We start from the raw sequence: 16,149 nt of genomic DNA, 5'->3' as shown, positions 1-16,149 counted from the left end.
TTCCATTTTGCATGTAACATAGCATATTCAAAGGTTCCAGGGATTAGTATGTAAACACCTTTGAGGGGCCACTATTCTGCCCACCACACAGTGTAAACTGTCATTTAAAGTCATCTGTTGAATGGGGAAGGTATGGGTTGGGAGTTTGAGGTTAGCAGATGCAAACTGTTGTCTATAGAATGGATAAACAACAAGGTCCTACCATATAGCACAGGGAGCTATATTCAATGTCGCACAATAAACCATAGTGGAAAAGAATATGTATATATATATAACTGAATCACTTTGCTGTGCAGGAGAAACTACACAACAATGTAAATCAACTACACCTCAGTAAAAATAAATAGGGAATTCCCTGGCAGTCCAGTGGTTAGGACTCTGGTCTCCCACTGCGGGAGGCCCGGGGTACGATCCCTGGTTAGTTGGGGAACTAAGATCCTGCAAGCCGTGTGGTGCAGCCAAATAAATAAGTAAAATTAAGTCATCTATTGAAAAGTTGACTAGGTTTTTGTTCATTTAAATGAGACTTTGAGAAGTTTCTGAAATGAAAAGTTGCAATTTTTCTGTTCCTGGTCAAATGTTCCTGGAATAGTAGTAATGTTGAAGATGACAATGAAATAATAAAATTATGTTAACGTTGACAGTAATCCATGTAGATATTTAATGTTGACAGTAATCCATGTGGATACAGACGGTTTCAATTCTCAGTGTCTGACTTTGCAGCCATTTTTCAGCCTGAGTTGGAGAACATTAACATCTAGAGCCATGATCAGTCCAAATCTTCACTGTTACATGAGGTGTCATGATTACGAATCAAATTTCTGGGGGATGGTTGTTTCAAATTGCACAAGTACCAGGTTTTCCCATTTGTAATCCTTCTGGGGAACATTGGACAACACATATCTCAGTTACCACATCTGAGGGGCAAGGAAGCTGGAGTATTTTTTTAATTGTTATTTATTTATTTATTCACTTATTTGTCTGCGCTGGGTCTTAGCTGCAGCACGCGGGATCTTCCTTGCCGTGTGAGGGATCTTCCTTGCCGTGTGCAGCATCTTCGTTGAGGCATGCGGGATCTTTTAGTTGCTGCATGCGGGCTCTTAGTTGCGGTATGTGGGGTCTAGTTCCCTGACCAAGGATTGAACCTGGGCCCCCTGCACTGGGACCCCGGAGTCTTAACCACTGTGCCACCAGGGAAGTCCCTGGGGTATTTATATAACTACTCCTGTTGATCACTGTTGAGGGCTTTCTAGCAACTTCAGCCTGTTACATGTAAGTAGAGCAAACTACAGCAGCCAGAGACGTTTTTCAGGCAAATAAAATCAGGAACATCTGCATAATTCAAAGTTACACTGTTATTCCTGAAATGGTAGAGGTGAGGGACATGGGCGGGCAACATCCATGTCTGCTTCAATGATAATTACTGTACATACTATGTGCCGGGCACAAAGCTAAACATTTTCAGATGCATTATTTAGTTTTTTTAACCTTTTCCTCTCTATCTTTTCCGCTACCAGCATGCCACTGAAACTACTCACCAAGATCACCATCAGTTCCCACACTGTCAAATCCAAAAGTTGAATCTTTGTCTTTACCTTACTAGTGTTTAACACAGTTAACCATTTTTTCTTGTTTGAGACACTTCCTTCTCCTGGTTTTTGAGAGGCCACACTCTCCAAGTTTCCCTTCTGGCTGCTGCTTTTCAGTCTCATTTGCAGGAGATCCTTTCCCTTTCCCTGACTTCTGAATAGAGGTGTCTCAAGACTTGATCTTTAGCTCTTTGCTCTCTCTTTCTTTCTGGGATCATTCACTTAGCATAATGCCTTTGAGATCCGTCTATTGTTGTTGCATGTCTCAGTAATTTATCCCTTCTTATTGCTGAGTAGTATTCTTTTTCTGTAAAGGCCAGATAGTAAATATTTTAGGCTTTACAGGCCAAATGGCAAAAATCAAGGATTTCGTGTAGGTACATAATAGGTTAAAATTTTTTTCTGTCAATTTTTCATGAAATTCAAAATGTAGTAATTAAGCTTTGTAATTCAAGTCTACTAATGAGAATAATAATTTTTCTTTTTTGGCAGGGAGTGGGGATAACATTTCACTTACTTGGGATTCAAAGTTATATTTACTATCATCAAATGTGATTTCAGATATTCTTCTGTTAATGTTTATCTGTTGTAAAGTTTTATGTATTTAATTTTGAAAACATCTCTTCACACAGATAGGTACTGCCAAATACTGATATCGATACACTGGCATGTGATATTAGTTAAGAATATTCATTGCTGGGAATTCCCTGGTGGTCCAGTGGTTAGGACTCCATGCTTTCACTGCCTCAAAGTCCAGAAACCTTCATGGGCACTGTAGTTCAAGCTTAGAAAAAATATATGCTGCAAATCTGTATGGTAATAGACATTTTACTTATAACTTTGAACAGCACAGGAAGTATACAAAACAACTTGATATTGTGATTCAAAAAAGTTGTTGCTGAAATGACTTGTCTGCAGTAAAATTTCACATATAAACAGTTTGCCTTGGAACTTAGGTTGAACTTGTTAATAAGCATTATTGGGTCTTCAGTAAAAGTTAATTTCCAAGCCATTTAGTGTTCAACAGTCGTTGAGGGCACTTATTCACAAAAACTTCCATCTGACAACATTATTCCCATTAGCCAAAAGGTGGAAGCAACCCAAGTGTCCATTGATGGATGAATGGATAAGCAAAATGTGGTATATTCATTAACAAAATATTATTCAACCTTAAAAAGGAAGAGAAATTTGCACATGCTACAACATGAATGAACCTTGAGGATATTATGCTAAGTGAAATAAGCCAGTCACGAAAAGACAAACACTGTATGATTCCACTTAGAAGAGATACCAAGAGTAGTTAAATTCATAGAGACAGATAGGAGAATACAGTTGTCAGGGGCTGGGGTGGAGGAAATGCGGAATTATTGTTTAATGGGTATAGAGTTTCAGTTTTGCAAGATGAAACAAGTTTTGGAGGTGGATGGTGGTGATGGTTGCACAATAATGGGCATGTACTTAATACCACTGAACTGTACATTAAAAATTGGTTAAGATGTTAAATTTTATGTTATATGTATTCTACCACAATTTTAAAAAATTTCTATCTCAGTCCAGAGCTCAGATAATCACAATAATACTTTACCATTACTAAGCCATCAAACTGCTGTGTGGTACAGCAAGTCAGAATATTCAGGTTTATTTCTAAAAAAAATTCCTGGAACACATGGTGGTTAAGTCCAGAAGAGCAAATGAAATTCACTGTTGATAATGTTGGTCTGATGACACATGATAAATTCAAATATTTGCAACAGGCTTTAAACACCTTACATTTTCAAAAGCTTTGTAAATCTGTCCAACTAAGCTTTTTCTCCTCCACACATATTGGTACCACCATCAATTATAACACATCTTATTCAGCTCAACGGCAGGTTATACTGAATTAGGGTTTCCTTAACTTCTTTGAAAATATTCTCATGTGTAGTTGTCCCACACAGACTACTCTTAGTGGTAATTCTTCAAACTCAACATTGATTCCTTGAATAAGCAACTGACTGGTATCAGTAACTTCTGTGTACTCATCAAGAGTCAAGTACATATATATATGAATGGAATAGGATTGAAAGTCTAGACATAAGTCCTCATATTTATGGTCAGTTGATTTTCAACAAGGATTCTAAGACAATTCAATTGGCAAACAATAGTCTTTTCAACAACTCGTGCTGGGACAACTGGATACCCATATACAAAAGAATGACATTGGACTCCTACTTCACAACATACAAAAATCAGCTCAAAATGAATCCAAGCCCTAATTGTAAAAGCTAAAACTATAAAACTCTTAAAAGAAAACATAGGCATAAATCTTCAATGGTTTATTAGATTAGATATGACACCAAAAGTACAAGCAACAAAAGAAAAACATAAACTGGACTTCAACAAAATTAAAAAGTTTTGTGCTTCAAAGGACAACATCAACAAAGTGAAAAGACAAAAGACAAATACCCGGTTTTTGAAAAATGCACAGAGGTTTTGTTTTCTTTTGTTTTGGCTTTCCTCAAAAGATTAAGCATAAAGTTACCATATAACCCAGAGTTTTAAGAATACACCCAAGAGAATTTTTAAAAGTCCTCAAAAAACTTGCACATGAATGTCCATGGCAATATTATTCATAATAGCCAAAAGATGGAAAACAACATCAATGTCCAACTATGAATGGATAAACAATGTGGCATGTCCATACAATAGAATATTATTTGGCAATAAAAAGAAATGAAATACTGATATATGCTACACTATAGATGAACCTTGAAAACTTTATGCTGACTGAAAGAAGTCAGCACAAAGGACAATACACAGTATGCTTCCATTTATATGAAATGTTCATAATAGGCAAATCTACAGAGACCGAAACAGATTAGTGGTTACCTACGGCTGGGTGCCTGGGGGCGAAATGGGTAACGACTGCTAATGGATACAAGGTCTCTTTTGAGGGTGATAAAAATGTTCAAAAATTGATTCTGGTGTTGGTTGTACAACTCTGAATTGTATACTTTTAATGGGTGAATTGTATGGCATGTTCATTATATCTCAAGGAGCTATTACAAAAAAATTAAAGAGTCAAGGAAAACCAGTCGATATGACTTAGCTTGTGTCTTAATTGACTATTGATGTTGCTCTCAATGTCTTCAGCTCTGAGTAACTGTTCTCACAGAAAGGCTAATAATCTTAAGTTTATTTTCTGTGGATATATTTCTTTGGCTGCTACAATCAAACATGTTGTAATGAACCTGACATCAGTAAATGACTTTCCCTGCTTGCATAATGAGTCACTCAGAAACTTTGGTTAAAGCCTCTTTTTCATTTTTTAAATTGTTTGAAGAAATTCAGTTGGAATGAGATATTCCATTTAAAATTTCCAATGTCTTTTATGATCAGAAGTCCCATTCGTTTCTGCAATATTCTATTGGTTGCACAAGTCAGCCCTATCCAGTGTGAGAGGGGACTGTACAAGGACATGAATACCAGGACTCAAAAGCCATTGGGAGCCATTTTAGAGGCTGCCTACCACAATGCCTTGTTAAGAAAAGGGAATCAACAAAAAATATTGCTGTAAAAATGATCCTAATTCAAACATTAAGAAAAGTAGTTAGTACAAATTCACACATTGCTCATAGTCTCTATACATATCTGCAACCCCAAAATAGAATCCAAGGATACTATTAAGGCAAATGAGAATATTAATGATTTTGTTATTATTAATTTATTCATTCTTTCAACAATTATTGGTAGAGTGCCCAAGCACTCTCGGTCTTAGGGGCAGTAGTGAACAAATAGTCCTTGTTTTCATGGGGCTTCCATTTTAGTGGAGAAGAAAGACACACACACACACACACACACACACACAGAACTCTAAATTTCTGGGTATAAATGTAAAGAAGAAAAAGCAGAGCAAAGGGATAGAATGAGTTCAGGGGTTATTTCAGCTAGGCTGTCTAGGAAAAACTTCTCAAAGGAGATAAGCGGAAGCTTGAATGTGGTCTTTGAATAAATGTTTACTTTAAAATATATGAGCTTTAGGTTTTTAAAATTATTGCATAACAAATTGCTCAAAACTTAGTGGATTAACACAACAATAACCAATTATTATCTCTCACAATTTCTGTGGGTCAGGAATTCAGGTGTGGCTTTGCTAGACAGTTCTGGCTTGGGTCTCTTAAGAGGCTGTAGTCATGTGAAGACTTAACTCCGGATGGAGGACCTCCTTCCCAGGTGGCTCCTGGATGTGACTGGCAGGTTGTTGCTTGGAGGACTCAGTTCCTCTCCATACGGGTCTTTCTACAAGGTTGCTTGAGTATCCTCATACCACAGAGGCTGGTTCATCCTAGAGTGAATGTTTCAAGAGACAAGGCAGAAACTGCAATGCCTTTTATGACCTAGCTTCTGAAGTCACACACTGTCACTTTTGTACCGTTCTACTGGTCACAGAGGTTAGCCCTTATTCTTTTTTTTTTTTTTTTTTTTTGGTTAGCCTTTATTCAGTGTGGGAAGGGACTATACAAGGCCATAAACAACAGGAAATAGGATCTTTGGGAACCGTCTAGAAGGGTAGTTATACCAATCCAAACCATAGTTTTCCTTCATATGATTTCAAGCAATTTACACAGGAAAAAAAACTCACTAATGAACAGTAAAGTCTACATTTTTTTTATATTGGTTCAATTTCATTTCCAGTACTTATCCACATGCATAACCTGTGTACATTAACACTTATAGAAGACTCCATCCAACAAGAGCAGAATATACATTCTTTTCATAGTGCACTCAGAACATTTACTAAAGTGTATTTACTAATGTAGTCCATATTCCAGATTGTAAAACAAGTCTCAATAAAGGTAAAAGGATTCAAGTCATACAATATATTTCCAGGTATTATATCTGACCACAGTGGAATTAAACTAGAAATCAATAACAGAAACATCTCTGGAAAACCCCTAATATATGGAAACTGAATAATACACTCTATATAACCCATGGGTCAAAGAAGAATTCCAAAGGAAAAATTAGACAATATTTTCTATTTCATGTATAAATTTAAATGTTTATAAAAGTACAAAATCACATTTTTGAAAATGTGAGTTCTCTTTGTGGGAAAATTTTTAACTAAAAATTCAATTCCTTTATAAATATACAAGTATTTAGTTCATCTGTTTATTCTTGAGTGAAACTTGTTAGTTCGGGTTTCAAGGAATTTTTCCATTTTACCTAATTTATTTTATTATTTATTTATTTATTTTGGGGTATGTGGGCCTCTCACTGTTGTGGTCTCTCCCGTTGCGGAGCACAGGCTCAACGGCCATGGCTCACATGTTCCATGGCATGTGGGATCTTCCTGGACCGGGGCACGAACCCGTGTCCCCTGCATCGGCAGGCAGACTCTCAACCACTGTGCCACCAGGGAAGCCCTTACCTAATTTATTAAATGAATAAAGTTGTCTTACTATTCCCTTAGTGTCTTTTTAATATATGTGGAATCTGTAGTGATAGCATCTCTCTATTTCTGATATTGGTCATTTGCCTCTTCTCTCTTTTTGTTCTGAGCTGTCTGGCTAGAGATTTATTGATTTTATTAATCTTCTCTTAGAACTACCTTTTATGTTATTTTATTTTATCTCATTTTATTTACTTATTGGCCACACCGAGGGGCTTGTGAGATCTTATTTCCCTGACTAGGGATCGAACCCAGGCCCTCGGCAGTGAGAGCAAGGAGTCCTAACCACTGGACTGCCAGGGAATTCCCATAGAACTACCTTTTAGATTCATTGACTTTCTCTATGGTTTGTTTTCTATTTCATTGATCTCTGCTCTTGATCTTTATTATTTCCTTTCTTCTGTTTGTTTCGGGATTTATTCGCTCTTCTTTTTCTAGTTTCTTAAGGTGCAAGCTGAAGTCGTTGTTTTGAGAACTTTCTTTTTCTCTAATATTTAGTGCTATTAATTTTCCCTAAGTATGCATCAGAAGCATCCCACAAATGTTCTGCTTTCATCTTTGTTTAGTTAAAAGTATTTTGGGGGAAAAAAAAGTATTTGGGGGACTTCCCTGGTGGTCCAATGGTTAAGACTCTGTGCTTTATCTGCTGAGGTGCCAGGTTCGATCCCTGGTCGGGGAACTAGTATCCCACAAGCTGGGCAGAGTGGCCTATATATATATATATATATATATATATATATATATATATATATATATATTTGTAATATTCCTTTTGAGTTCATGAGTTCATTTTTTAAAATTAATTTATTATTTATTTTTGGTTGCGTTGGGTCTTCGTTGCTGCACACGGGCTTTCTCTAGTTGCGGTGAACGGGGGCTGCTCTTCATTGCGGTGCATGGGCTTAATTGCGGTGCGCGGGCTTCTCTTTGTGGTACGCAGGCTTCTCATTGCAGTGGCTTCTCTTGTGGCAGAGCACGGGCTCTAGGCACTTGGGCTTCAGTAGTTGCGGCACCAGGGCTCAGTAGTCCTGGCTTGTGGGCTCTAGAGTGCAGGCTTAGTAGCTGTGGTGCACGGGCTTAGCTGCTCCGCGGCATGTGGGATCTTCCCGGATCAGGGATCGAACCCATGTGCCCTGCATTGGCAGGCGGATTCTTAACCACTGTGCCACCAGGGAAGTATGAATGAGTTTATTTTTGATCCGTGAGTTATATAGAAGTGTTGTTATTCAGTTTCCATATATTGGGGAATTATCTAGAGATGTTTCTGATATTGATTTCTAGTTTAATTCCACTGTGGTCAGATATACCTTGTCTGTACTGTAAACAAAGAAAAACAAAAGAGCATTTTTCTCACCACCCAATTCTATAGGGATTAACCTGCTGCAGACACTCACAGACAGTGCAGTCCGTGCTTCAGACAGAGGAAATGACGATATCAGGATGCTCTGCACTTTTGACAAGGAGGCCCCTTAGATGTATATCTCAGGAAGAATTTTAATGAACTCAGATTCTTGCATCTTCCCACACATTGGAAAGCACTAAAATCATATAGACATCATGAGATATCTATTCTTTGTGATCAAAAGTAATCTTTTACCAAGATGTATACTTGAGTGCCAAAAATATCACATATAAACTGGCTTCTCTCCCACCTCTTCGGAGCAGTTTACTCAGAGCTACTGAGTAGCTGTCTGCTGGGCTATAGTCCTCAGTAAGACCTTGAATGAAACTCATAACTCTGACTCACTTTGCTGTACAGCAGAAACTAACACAACATTGTAAATCAACTATACCCCAATAAAAGTTAATTTAAAAATTTTCTTTCAGGGACCTCCCTGGTGGTCCAGGGGTTAAGAGTTCACCTTCCAATGCAGGGAACGCAGGTTCAGTCTCTGGTGAGGGAACTAGGATCCCACATGCCGTGGGGCAAGTAAGCTCAAGAGCTCTAGAGAGCAGCAACTGGAGAGCCCTCATGCCGCAACGAAAGATCCCGCATGCCACAGCAAAGATGCCGTGTGCTGCAACTAAGATCCGACGCAGCCAAATAAATAAATATTCAAAAAAATTCTTTAAGTTGACTTGAATTCTTTTAGCTTTATTGAGACTTGTTTTACAATCTGGAATATGGGCTACCTTGGTAAATATACCTTAGTAAATATTCTGGATGCACTTTCAAAAGAATGTGTATTCTGCTATAGTTGGATGGAGTGTTCTATAAATGCTAATTATGTCAAATTGGTTGGTTGAATTGTTCAAGTCTTCTATACCTTAGTGATTTTCTGTCTACTTGTTCTGCCAGTTACGGAGTATCGGTATTGAAATCTTTGACTATACTTGTGGATTTGTCTATTTCTCATTTTATTATTTCCATCAGTTTTACTTCACATATTTAAAAAATCTGTTATTATGTATAAATGTTTAGGATCATTATGTCCTCCTGATGAATTGACCACCTTGTCATACACAGTGACTTTCTTTGGCCCTGGTAATATTCTTTCTTCTGAAATCTACTGGTCTGATATTAATATAGTCTCTCTAGTTTTCCTTTTATTAGTGTTAGTATACCTATGTGTGTGTTTATATTTAAGGTGCATTTCTGGTTGGCAGCGTGTCTTGCTCTTTTATCCAATCCGATAATCCCTAACTTTTCATTGGAGTGCTTAGATCATTTATATATAATGCGATTACAGACATGATTAGGTTTAAATCTGTCATGTTGATATTTATTGTCTATTTGTCCCATTTGAGTTTGTTTTCTTTTCCTCTTTTACTTTCTTTTTTTTTTGAATTCCATTTATTTCCTTTGTTGGGTTAGTAGCTATAGTACTTCGTTTTGTTATTTTATTGGTTTATAGGGTTCATAGTATATTTAATCATTCCCCGCTAGGACTTTCCCTGAGAGAAATGAAAGCATATATCCACACAAAGACTTATACATGAATGTTCATAGCAGCTTTATTTGTAATAGCCAAAAAACTGGAAACAGTCTAAATGTCCATCAATACATGAATGGATAAACGAATCTGGTATATCCATACAGTGGAATACTACTATCAATAAAAAGGAATGAACTGTTGACAGCCATAAGAACAAGGAATGATTCCCAAAATAATTATGCTGAAGAAGGCAGACCAAAATGTACATACTATATAATTCTATTTATATAAATTCAAAAAATGCAAACTATTCCATAGTTAATAAACTATATTTGTGGTTGTCTGGGGATTGGTGGGGGATAGGGTAAGCAAAGAGGGAATGGGTTGGGAAGGATTCCAAAAGGGCACATGGACGCTTTGTGGGGCCAGGTTTAATTATCTCGTTTGTGGTGATGATTTCATGAGTGTATACATATGTCAAAATCTAACAAATTATACCACTTTAACTATGTGCAGATTATTGTAGGTCAAGTGCATTCTCATAAAGTTTTAAAAAGAAATTGAAGGGAATTTCCTGGCGGTCCAGTGGTTAGGCCTCGGCACTTTCACTGCCGTGGCCGAGGTTCAATCCCTCTTTGGGGATCTGCAAGCCACACAAGAAAGAAAAAAGAGAGAGAGAGAAGGAAAGAAGAAGAAAGGAAGGAAGGAAGGAAGGAAGGAAAGAAGGAAGGAAGGAAGGAAGGAAGGAAGGAAGGAAAGGAAGAAGGAAAGAAAGAAAAAATTGGAAAGTAAGGAAATAAAAAGTGTAGTTTATAATCTTACCACCCAAATATGATAACTATTAGCAACCTGGTCACTATCAAACTCTATAGACACATTTTCAGATACCCAAGTGGTAGCTGAAAATGTTCACAAACTAATATTCCATTGTTTAAAAATAGTTTGACATTTCTCCCATTGCTAGCAGTCAGTTTATATTTGCCAAGGTAGTAGTTGCTATTATTGTTATAATTATACTGAAATGAATACTTTTATTATACAGTCATCCAGACAACAGATCTTGAAACCTTCCTAGGTATACCTCTCTTACCACCAAAATCAACTGATCACTAAATTCTGTCATTTCTACCTTCTCAATCTCTCTCATATGTCACCTCCTTTCCACTCTCATCTTTAATGTGTTAAGTTAGTATAATTGTGTTAGGCTTGCATCAGTTACAAACAAGAACACAAAAATCATACAACAGAGACTCTATTGTAAGGGGATGTGTTCCCTCTGGCCTTGCAGAGAGTGATGGGGATGAGTAGCTGTATCAAGGCTCTGAGGACCAACGTCCCCAGGAGTGACCCTCATTATTCTTCTGAAAAAGTGAAATAATATCTCTCATTCTTTTATCATAATGTTAAAGATATTAAACCAATAAATCTAGTAAAATGTGAAAAAAATTCAATTTTTCTTGACATTTAAATGTTGATTACAAGCTGATTAACTAAATAACTATATTTTATATATCTGAGTATTAATCACACACATATATATATTTGCATGGGCTCAACAACTCTTTCTCGGCCAAATACACCTCCCTTGAAAGGCTTACCAAACTCTCCCTGCAATTTTCTACTCTAAGCTCTCTAGTGACTTAAGCTTGCACCACTTAAGACATGTCTGTAAGTGTTTAATAGCCTATGAATCTTCAGAGGACAAAGACAGGTACTTAATACTAGCTGTTAAATTTTATGTGAATGAGTGTTTTCTCCTTTGTCCACATACTCACTGATTCCCCTCAAGGCAGCTAACTAGTTAGGGATGATTTTCTTTGTGCAAGTATCTAGTTGTATTGGCTTATATGTTTTAGTGATCTTATGGATTTGCCTAGTACAGAACCAATCTTTTCAGAGTACCCTCAGGACTTCTTAAGGAAGGGAATTGTTTTATCAAGTGTATACCACAATGTCCATGTAAAAATGTTACCCAATAGTTCCATGGTTTTTCATTCTTGATTTTTTCCAGAATTTTGGGGAGAGTAAGATCCAGTGCTGGGGATTTATCAACGAAGTTTAATCGCATTTATTATCTATAACTCAAGTGGCTTGTAGCATATGGCAACTTGTACTATGTCTTATTTAATTTTAAATTAACATAGTATTCATTAATCATAGCAGGTTGAACCCAGGTGTATACTACTGCTAACTCACAGTATGTCACATTCAAGTAATAAAAAATAATAATAATAAAAATAAACCCACTGAAACAGCACAAACAGGAGAGGAGTACACAGGGGTACAGTTTCTTACATAAACTTAGCACCACTCTTTCTGTCTTCGAGCACTCCTTGCACCTTGGCTGATGAGTGTATGGTACCATCAAGTTTAGAGCCTTTGCAAAGTTCTGTGGCATAAATTGGTTTGCTTACCCGTTGACTTTCCGTCACTGTAGACCAACAATTTGGCCTTGTTTGTTGTTTAAGTTGGCATTCAGGATCCTATCAACTTTCCAGCTTCCAAAAGAGTTGCAATTTCTCATGTTTCATCTCCTCTACTTTTCTCTTTGCCTTATGGGTTTATGCTCTTTGTTTCTTTTCCACCATTTTAGTTAGGTGTGTAACAAACATGGGTTCAATTTGCTATGTTTCAATGAAAGTCTTCTTTCCATTGCTCTCAATGATTTTGTGTGTGTCTCCCCAACAGATAGTGAACTCCAAGGAAATCACTGTTGAAGTGTTATTATACATCGTGGTACAGTACCTTCCAAATAGGAGTTATACTGTTTGTGTTTATTACTCATTACCTTGAATAGCATGTACAAGTGTCTTTGGGGGTACACAAAAGACTTTTCAAGGACATTGGCAATTTCCAGGTCCTCAACTTCCATCTGTAACCTCTCCTAAAATTCATCTGAGAATGTCTGCGACCCAGGTATTGTACTGGCTTTCCTTTCTCTCTTCCTCTCTCACACTGTCTTTCTCCCTCTTTCACACACACCACCACCACCACCACCACCACACCTACATCTTTTTTATTTATTTATTTATGGCTGCCTTGGGTTTTCGCTGCTGCGCGCAGGCTTTCCCCACTTGCGGAGAGTGGGGGCTACTCTTCGTTGCGGTGCGTGGGCTTCTCACTGAAGTGGCTTCTCTTGTTGCGGAGCACGGGCTCTAGATGCGTGGGCTTCAGTAGTTGTGGCAAGTGGGCTCAGTAGTTGTGGCTTGCGGGCTCTAGAGTGCGGGCTCAGAAGTTGTGGTGCACAGGCTTAGTTGCTCCGTGGCATGTGGGAATCTTCCCGGACCAGGGATTAAACCAATGTCCCCTGCACTGGCATGTGGATTCTTAACCACTGCACCACCAGGAAAGTCCCCACACCTAAATCTTTTTTTTTTTTTTTTTTTTTTTTTTTTTTGCGTTACGCGGGCCTCTCACTGTTGTGGCCTCTTCCGTTGCGGAGGACAGGCTCCGGACGCGCAGGCTCAGCGGCCATGGCTTACGGGCCCAGCCGCTCCGCGGCATGTGGGATCTTCCCAGACCGGGGCACGAACCCGTGTCCCCTGCATCGGCAGGCGGACTCTCAACCACTGCGCCACCAGGGAAGCCCCTAAATCTTTTTATGGCACAATTTCCCCAGGATGTATAAACCCACAGGACAGTATATAAAAATACAATTTGAAATATTACTTTGGGCCAATTTCTTTCAATTAAGGCACCATAACCCAAGGTCTGAATATGGATATACATTTGGCCTATGTCTCAATTTAGATATACTGTAGAGTGGGGGATGGGAGGAAGTAATGACAAATTTTTTTTTTTTGACTGCACGGTGCAGAATGTGGGGTTTTAGTTCCCCGACCAGGGATCGAAACCTCGTCCTCCGTCCTCTGCATTGGAACCACGGAGTCTTAACCACTGGACCACCAGGGAAGTCTCTAATGGCAATTTTTAATTGAAGACTTTGTCTCTTCCACCTGTTGTCAAAGACCTTTGCTGCTGAGGAAGAGTCCTGTGAAAGTAAAAAAAGCTAAGCTGGGAAATGTTGAATTAACTAATTTCTTCCTGCTAATGGCAGGTATCCATGTCTTAACTACCTACCTTAGAACACTATTATACAAAATGTATAAGAAACCTACTAAGACATCACCCAGATCATGGATTCTAAACACCATTCTCCAATTAAAAACCAGGGCAGGCCCCTTGGAGAAGTGGTTGCTTCCAAAGATGGGGCAAGGAGTCCACAAGATGAACCCGGAACATCTTGTGGTCCCACAAAGTAAGGAAGTCCTAACAAAAAGATGAGGATTTGTTGAAAGAATGAAGGAGCCTACATGAAGGAACTCTTCTAATAGCCAAAGGTGTAAGAATTTGAGCAACAAAGCAACACTATTATTGAATTTTAACCCACAGAACAAAATAAACATCCAGGAGTCCACAGTACCATTGATTAAATGAATGGGGGAGAAGAGGCAGCTCTTCCTTAAGAGTATAATTCCAATTAGTGTAGAAGTAAAGAGGGAAATGGAAAATCACCATTTGCAAAACATCACAGTAATAATTGTTCTAGACAAGATCCACTAAAAGTAGTGGCTGACCGTAAGGACAATTTGCAAAGTCTCAAAGTATCTCCTCCAAGATATCTATCAACTAAAAGGGGAAAGACAGTAACTTTGCAATGGAGAAACCTGATGAAACCACCTTCACCAAGTAATCAAGGTCAACATCACCAATAATAATGACTTATTGACATTGGGAATTCTTCATTTCTGTGATATTCTTCCAAAAAGCATAACATCAGTTCAGTCATGAGAAAACACTAGGCAAACCCAAATTGAGGGACATTAGACAAAATAACTGATCAATACTCTTCAAAAGTGACAAGGGCATGAAAGACAAGGAAAGACTAAGGAACTCAGCCTCAGACTTATAAGTAACTAAATGTACTTTCTGGGTAATATAATGGAACAGAAATAGAACATTACTGGGAAAGCTGATGAAATATGAGTAAGGCTTTTGACTTAATTAACAGTAGTTTATCAAATATTAATTTCTTGGTTCTGATCATTGTACTATGGTTATATAAGATGCTAACATTAGGGGAAGCTAGGTGAGGTATACACGGAAATTGTAATATTTTTACAAATTTTCTGTAAATCTACAATCAGTTCAAAATAGCAAGTTAAAAAAGTAAATAGCGGGGCTTCCCTGGTGGCGCAGTGGTTGAGAATCTGCCTGCTGATGCAGGGGACACGGGTTCGTGCTCCGGTCTGGGAAGATCCCACATGCCGTGGAGCGGCTGGGCCCATGAGCCATGGCCGCTGAGCCTGTGCGTCCGGAGCCTGTGCTCCGTAACGGGAGAGGCCCCAACAGTGAGAGGCCTGCGTACCACAAAAAAAAAAAAAAAAAAAGTAAATAAAACCATGACTATAAAGTACACCTTCTCTGTATTTTTTTCCATTTCCAGTGCTAACTTGGCCTAATGTCATCTTTTGATCCCAAGACAAATTTCCTATATTATATACTCATACTAACAAATGTTTGTGGAGTGAAACCTATGATCTAATTATGTCTCCTTTTGATATGTTTGTGGTTGTGGTTGAGAAATAATACATTTATTACATTTGTCAGGGATTCAACATCCAGAGTTCTGCTTTTAGGCAGGATGGGGAGAAACTCTTTGGAAGTTACTCTCTACTTTGCCATTGATTCTGCTTTTTTGAGTAAACTGTGTGACTAGAATAAAGTTCCTGTCCTCTGTACTTTCCCAGGTATACCTTTTAACATCTGTAATAGTAAAAATAATTAGAATTTAAATGCTCTTACCATGTAAATGGATGAGGTGGCATTAAGTAAACAGCAAAGAGATAAAAGCAGCTTATTAAGCTCGTCAGCTCAAACTGAGCTTTATTTAACTGCAAGTGATGTAACCTATGTACACATTTGTTTCCCTTCCAAGTTTAAACTGCTAAAATTGCCCTTACAGAGATTACATTGTAAATTGTATTTCGTTAGTAATTTATTAAATTTGCCTGTCAATACATGTATGCCTGTCATACATTCTGTATGGAGCCTTAAAATGATGTTTTGAGAGTTTATTTATAATCATTGAAAGCAACGGTTCTGTAAAACAGGTAATTACAGCTCTTTAAGCTCACAACATACATATATTTAAACATTTAAATAGAAGTCCATTTTCTTCAAAAGTAATTTTCTACTGCTTTTTCATAAAAATATAAAAAGACAACATCTGTAGTTTTAAAAAACCTATATT

Source organism: Phocoena sinus, chromosome 3 (genome assembly GCF_008692025.1).
Source record: "Phocoena sinus isolate mPhoSin1 chromosome 3, mPhoSin1.pri, whole genome shotgun sequence".
In the NCBI taxonomy this organism is placed as follows: Eukaryota; Metazoa; Chordata; class Mammalia; order Artiodactyla; family Phocoenidae; genus Phocoena; species Phocoena sinus.
Note: the sequence above shows the minus strand (reverse complement) of the source record.